This window comes from Carcharodon carcharias, chromosome 35, assembly GCF_017639515.1.
Source record: "Carcharodon carcharias isolate sCarCar2 chromosome 35, sCarCar2.pri, whole genome shotgun sequence".
Classification (NCBI taxonomy): domain Eukaryota; kingdom Metazoa; phylum Chordata; class Chondrichthyes; order Lamniformes; family Lamnidae; genus Carcharodon; species Carcharodon carcharias.
In genome coordinates this window covers 2,620,411-2,626,410 of record NC_054501.1, presented here as the reverse complement: position 1 = coordinate 2,626,410, position 6,000 = coordinate 2,620,411, and the positions used below count along the sequence as shown (strand labels likewise).

The 6,000-nt window shown below is 56.5% G+C and overlaps 1 protein-coding gene across 1 annotated transcript in view; it reads left to right on the top strand.

Moving 5' to 3' along the window:
* LOC121272750 (protein bicaudal D homolog 2-like) overlaps positions 1 to 6,000 on the top strand; it is an 80,424-nt gene that overhangs the window by 65,053 nt on the left and 9,371 nt on the right. The window lies entirely within an intron of this gene.

Genomic DNA, 6,000 nt, shown 5'->3' with positions numbered 1-6,000 from the left:
CTCGAAAAGGGTGGGGGGGGGATTGGATAAATACTGGAAGAGGGAAAATGTGCAGGATGATGGGGGGGGGGGAAGAGCCAGAGTAGGGGAGATAGTGTGAGACTAATTGGATAGCTTTCAAAGAGCTGGCACAGACACGATGGGCTGAATGGCCTTCTCATGTGCTGTATGATTCCAAGCTTGTTGGTGGTCCTTTTTTTTATTCGTTCATGGTATGTGGCATCACAGGCCGGGCCCAGCATTTATTGCCCATCATTAACTGCCATTTGAGAAGGTGGTGGTGAGCCGCTGCTGTACACCCACCGTGCTGTTAGGGAGGGAGTTCCAGGATTTTGTCCCCGTGTGGTGTAGGTACACCCACTGTGCTGTTAGGGAGGGAGTTCCAGGATTTTGTCCCCGTATGGTGTAGGTACACCCACTGTGCTGTTAGGGAGGGAGTTCCAGGATTTTGTCCGTGTGGTGTAGGTACACCCATCGTGCTGTTAGGGAGGGAGTTCCAGGATTTTGACCCAGCGACAGTGAAGGAATGGTGATATATTTCCAAGTCGGTATGGCGTGCGGCTCGGAGGGGAACTTGCAAGTGGTGGGGTTCCCTGTGTGTCTGCTGCCCTTGTCCTTCTAGGTGGTAGAGGTGGTGGGTTTGGGCGGCGCTGTCGAAGGAGCCTTGGCGAGTTGCTGCAGTGCATCTTATAGATGGTACACACACTGCTGCCCCTGTGCGTTGGTGGTGGGGGGAGTGAATGTTTGTGGATGGGGTGCCGATCAAGCGGGGCTGCTTTGTCCTGGACGGTGTCGAGCTTCTTGAGTGTTGTGGGAGCTGCACTCATCCAGGCAAGTGGGGAGTGTCCCATCACACTCCTGACTTGTGCCTTGTAGATGGGGGACAGGCTTTGGGGGAGTCAGGAGGTGAGTTACTCACAGCAGGATTCCCAGCCTCTGACCTGCTCTTGTAGCCACAGTATTTATATGCCTGGATCCAGTTCAGTGTCTGGGGTGATGGAACGAAGGAGTACGCTAACTCGGGTTGGTAAGGAGGGCTGTGACTAACGGGAGGAATAATTTGAAGTGCGTATTTGGTTTTTAGCCATCAGATGGTGAGAGTGGTGAGGTGCTAACGCTACTGGACTAGAAATCCAGAGGCCCTGGGGAGGTTCCACTGGTGGAATGTAAATCCAGTTCATCGTCACTGAATTGATTCACTAAAAAATAACAACCTGAAATTAAAAGCTAACCTCAGGCGCGGTGACCTTGAAACTGTCATCGATAGTGGTTTAAAAAAAAAACTCCATCTGGTTCTGCCCTTCAGGAGAAGGAAATCTGTCATCCTTACCCGGTCTGGGCTTCCACGCGACCCCAGACCCCGCAGACAGGCGGCCGCCGCTGAACTACAGCGGCCCCCAACGAAAGCACCCAGTCGCGCCAAAGCGCTGCAGAAGGGTGGGACCAGACCGTCCGCAGCGGCTCGAGAGGGCAGCTCGCTACCCGCTCCCCGAGGGGGCAATGGGAGATGAGTAACGGATGCAGGCCGCACAAACCCTTTTAATTTCACCCCCCTCCCCCACCACCCACCCCCCCCACCCCCTCCCGCCAACAGCACCAGGTCCCCAAACACCTCGCGGACGAACCCCACGCGAGGTGGGACAATAACGCAGGTAGCGACCCTCCGCTGGGTGGGGTAGGCAGTGGGGGGGAGATACCTTTGACCACGCCTGCACAGCGCCTGCGGATCGGACCCCCACCGATACCCCACGTCCTGGTGCCTCGTCGATGCCAACCACCAGCCCCCACAACGCCCCGGCCCCATTGTCGCTGGGGAGTGTCGTCCTGGCAACGGCTGGAGACTTGTGAGCTGCGAAACGTTACAAATTTCTGACCCCACCACCCCCACCCTGCTTCTCTGTTAGACCGATCCAGCTGTTCCACACCACACGGGCGTCAGTGCTGAACATGCATTCGGCTGATATTCATCCCCGGACGACCGTGACGCCAGTGGGGGTCCTGCGGGAGTGGGTCCAAATGGGAGTTGGGGTCAGGCGGAACCTCGAGGTGGAGTGTCGCGAGGGCGCTGGTCAGTCCGAAGCATGCAGCTGGCACCCACTCCCCCGGTTTGAGGAGCTCATCATCCAGTTGGCTGACCCGTGTCCGAGCACGTACCAAGTCCCTGTCACCCGTCGGCTCACCATGCTCGCTGACCTACATTCGCTGTCTGCCTGGAGATGCCTCGTTTTTCATTTTAATTCCCAACCTCCGGTTCCAATCCCACCCATAGACTTGACCTCAACCCCCCTCCCCCTATCTCTGTAACCTCCTCTAGCACCCACAACCCTCCCTATCCCTGTAACCTCCTCCAGCCCCCTACAACCCTCCCTATCTCTGTAACCTCCCCCCAGCCCCAACAACCCTCCCTATCTCTGTATCCTCCTCTAGCCGCTACGACCCTCCCTATCTCTGTTCCCTCCTACAACCCTCCGAGATCCCTGCGCTGCCCCAATTCTGGCCTCTCGAGCATCCCCCGATTCCCATCGCTCCACCATTGGCGGCCGTGCCTTCAGCTGCCTGGGGGGGGCCCTGAGCTCTGGAATTCTCTCCCTCAACCTCTCCGCCTCCCTGTCTCTCTCTCTCTCTCCCTCCACCTCTCTCTCTCTCTCTCTCTCCCCTCCTTTAAAAGGCTCCTTAAAAACCGAGCTAGTGGTCGCGGGTCCCTAATAAACCTTATGTGGCTCGGGGTGGAATTCAAATGGGATAAATACAGCACAGAGTCACGTGCTTAACTCGTGCTGTCTCTTCCTGCTGTTCCCTGTCTCTCTCTCTCTCTCTCTCTGTGTCTCTGTCTCTCTCCATAAAATTTAGCGAGAGGCTTGAATCTCTCTCTCTCTCTCTCTCCTGCGTTCTTTAGTTTGAAATTCCTTTTTGGCTGATTAGCCTGTGTTCAACATGCACTGCCATGGGACCCAGAAGCCTTCCGCTCCACTTCATTCTAATTCGATTTCCTTCAGCCAGACACGCCAAGCAGAAGGAAAGCTGCCAGCGCCTTGTTATCTCAGCACTGCTGACCCATCAGCACCACCCCCACCCCCCACCCCCCTACTCCGCTGTGCGAAAGTTCATTCCCAGCCGTGAGACGCAACTCCTGAGAGCAAGCACTCCGTGAGTCCCAGAACAGCGCAGGAGCCGGCCGTTCAGCCCGTCGGGCCCGTGCTGGACCTTCGGCAGAGCTACCCCGCCATTCCCACGTCTACCCACCCGCCTCATACCCAGTTCCCCCTTTCGAGCATCCCCGCTGATTCTGCCTCTGCCACCTTTTCGAAACAGGACGCTCCAGATCGCGATTGCCTCGTTGCAACTATTTTGCTTTGCGCGCGTGAGTTGTCCTCTCTGAGCTGCCATTTCGCCTTGCATTCCTATAGCGCCTAGCCTCCGCCAGAGTAAAACGGCCCCCAAGGCACGCCTCGGCTGCTTGCATCAGACCAGAATTTGACCCCTCCCTTCCCCCCCCGCCAGCCAAGTGAGCTGCTGGGGACAGGTGACCACAAGATCGGTCAAAGAGGTCGGTTTTTAAGGAGCCTCTTAAAGGGGGGAGAAAGAGAGAGAGAGAGATGAGAGGTTTAGGGAGGGCATTCCAGAGCTCAGGGCCCTCCAGACAGCTGAAGGCATGGCCGCCAATGGTGGAGCGATGGGAATCGGGGGATGCTCGAGAGGTCGGAATTGGAGGAGTGCAGAGATCTCAGAGGGTTGTAGGAGGTTACAAGATAGGGAGGGTTGTAGGGACTGGAGGAGGTTACAGAGATAGGGAGGGTTGTTGGGGCTGGAGGAGATTACAGAGATAGGGAGGGTTGTAGGGGCTGGAGGAGGTTACAGAGATAGGGAGGGTTGTAGGGACTGGAGGAGGTTACAGAGATAGGGAGGGTTGTAGGGACTGGAGGAGGTTACAGAGATAGGGAGGGTTGTAGGGGCTGGAGGAGATTACAGAGATAGGGAGGGTTGTAGAAGCTGGAGGAGGTTACGGAGATAGGGAGGGGGTGAGGATATGGAGGGATTTGACAAGAAGGATGAGAGTTTTAAATTTGAAGCCTTGCCGGTCCTGAGTCCAGCGAGGGTAAGCGAGCGTGGGCCGAGGGGGTGAGGATGGTGTTCAGAACTGTCCGCGAGTCCTGAGAAGGGGGCCAGCAAAGATCTGGATAACATGAAGCTTATAAAAGGTTGAAACAAAAACAGAAAATTCTGGAAAAACTCATCAAGTCTGACAGCATCAGTGGAGAGAGTTGGTGAAACGTTTCTTCACAGCCATTTTGAATCATACGGACTCAAAACGTTAACTCAGTTTTTCTCTGTCCACGGGCGCTGCTCGATCTGTTGAGTCTTTCCGGCATTTTCTGTTTTTGTTTCCGATTTCCAGCATCCGCAGTATTTTGCTTTTATCTTTATATAAGGTGAAAGGCCGCTCAGACGTGTGTCTGAATAAGTGGGTGATGGGGAGTAGTTGCTGGAAATGATCAACCGTTTCCTCTCTGTCTCTCCCCCCTCCCTCTTCTCTCTCCCTGCCCTCTGTCTCCTTCTCTGTCTCCATCTCGGTCTCTGTCTCCCTCCCTCTCTGTCTCCCTCCCTCTCTGTCTCCCTCCCTCTCTGTCTCCCTCCCTCTCTGTCTCCCTCCCTCTCTGTCTCCCTCCCTCTCTGTCTCCCTCCCTCTCTGTCTCCCTCCCTCTCTGTCTCCCTCCTCTCTGTCTCCCTCCGTCTCTGTCTCCCTCCGTCTCTGTCACCCTCCGTCTCTGTCACCCTCCGTCTCTGTCACCCTCCGTCTCTGTCACCCTCCGTCTCTGTCACCCTCCGTCTCTGTCACCCTCCGTCTCTGTCACCCTCCGTCTCTGTCTCCCTCCGTCTCTGTCTCCCTCCGTCTCTGTCTCCCTCCGTCTCTCGCTCTCTCTCTCTGTCTTCCGCTCTCGCTCTCTCTCTCTGTCTTCCGCTCTCTCTCTCTCTCCCGCTCTTTCTCTCTCTCTGTCTCCCTCTCTCTCTCTCTCTGTCTCCCGTTCTCTCTCTCTCTCTGTCTCCCGTTCTCTCTCTCTCTCTGTCTCCCGCTCTCTCTCTCTCTGTCTCCCGCTCTCTCTCTCTCTGTCTCCCGCTCTCTCTCTCTCTGTCTCCCGCTCTCTCTCTCTCTGTCTCCCGCTCTCTCTCTCTCTCTGTCTCCCGCTCTCTCTCTCTGTCTCCCGCTCTCTCTCTCTGTCTCCCGCTCTCTCTCTCTCTCTGTCTCCCGCTCTCTCTCTCTCTGTCTCCCGCTCTCTCTCTCTGTCTCCCGCTCTCTCTCTCTGTCTCCCGCTCTCTCTCTCTGTCTCCCGCTCTCTCTCTCTGTCTCCCGCTCTCTCTCTCTGTCTCCCGCTCTCTCTCTCTGTCTCCCGCTCTCTCTCTCTCTGTCTCCCGCTCTCTCTCTCTCTGTCTCCCGCTCTCTCTCTCTGTCTCCCGCTCTCTCTCTCTGTCTCCCGCTCTCTCTCTCTGTCTCCCGCTCTCTCTCTCTGTCTCCCGCTCTCTCTCTCTGTCTCCCGCTCTCTCTCTCTCTGTCTCCCGCTCTCTCTGTCTCTGTCTCCCGCTCTCTCTGTCTCTGTCTCCCGCTCTCTCTGTCTCTGTCTCCCGCTCTCTCTGTCTCTGTCTCCCGCTCTCTCTGTCTCTGTCTCCCGCTCTCTCTGTCTCTGTCTCCCGCTCTCTCTGTCTCTGTCTCCCGCTCTCTCTGTCTCTGTCTCCCGCTCTCTCTGTCTCTGTCTCCCGCTCTCTCTGTCTCTGTCTCCCGCTCTCTCTGTCTCTGTCTCCCGCTCTCTCTGTCTCTGTCTCCCGCTCTCTCTGTCTCTGTCTCCCGCTCTCTCTGTCTCTGTCTCCCGCTCTCTCTGTCTCTGTCTCCCGCTCTCTCTGTCTCTGTCTCCCGCTCTCTCTGTCTCTGTCTCCCGCTCTCTGTCTCTGTCTCCCGCTCTCTCTGTCTCTGTCTCCCGCTCTCTCTGTCTCTGTCTCCCGCTCTCT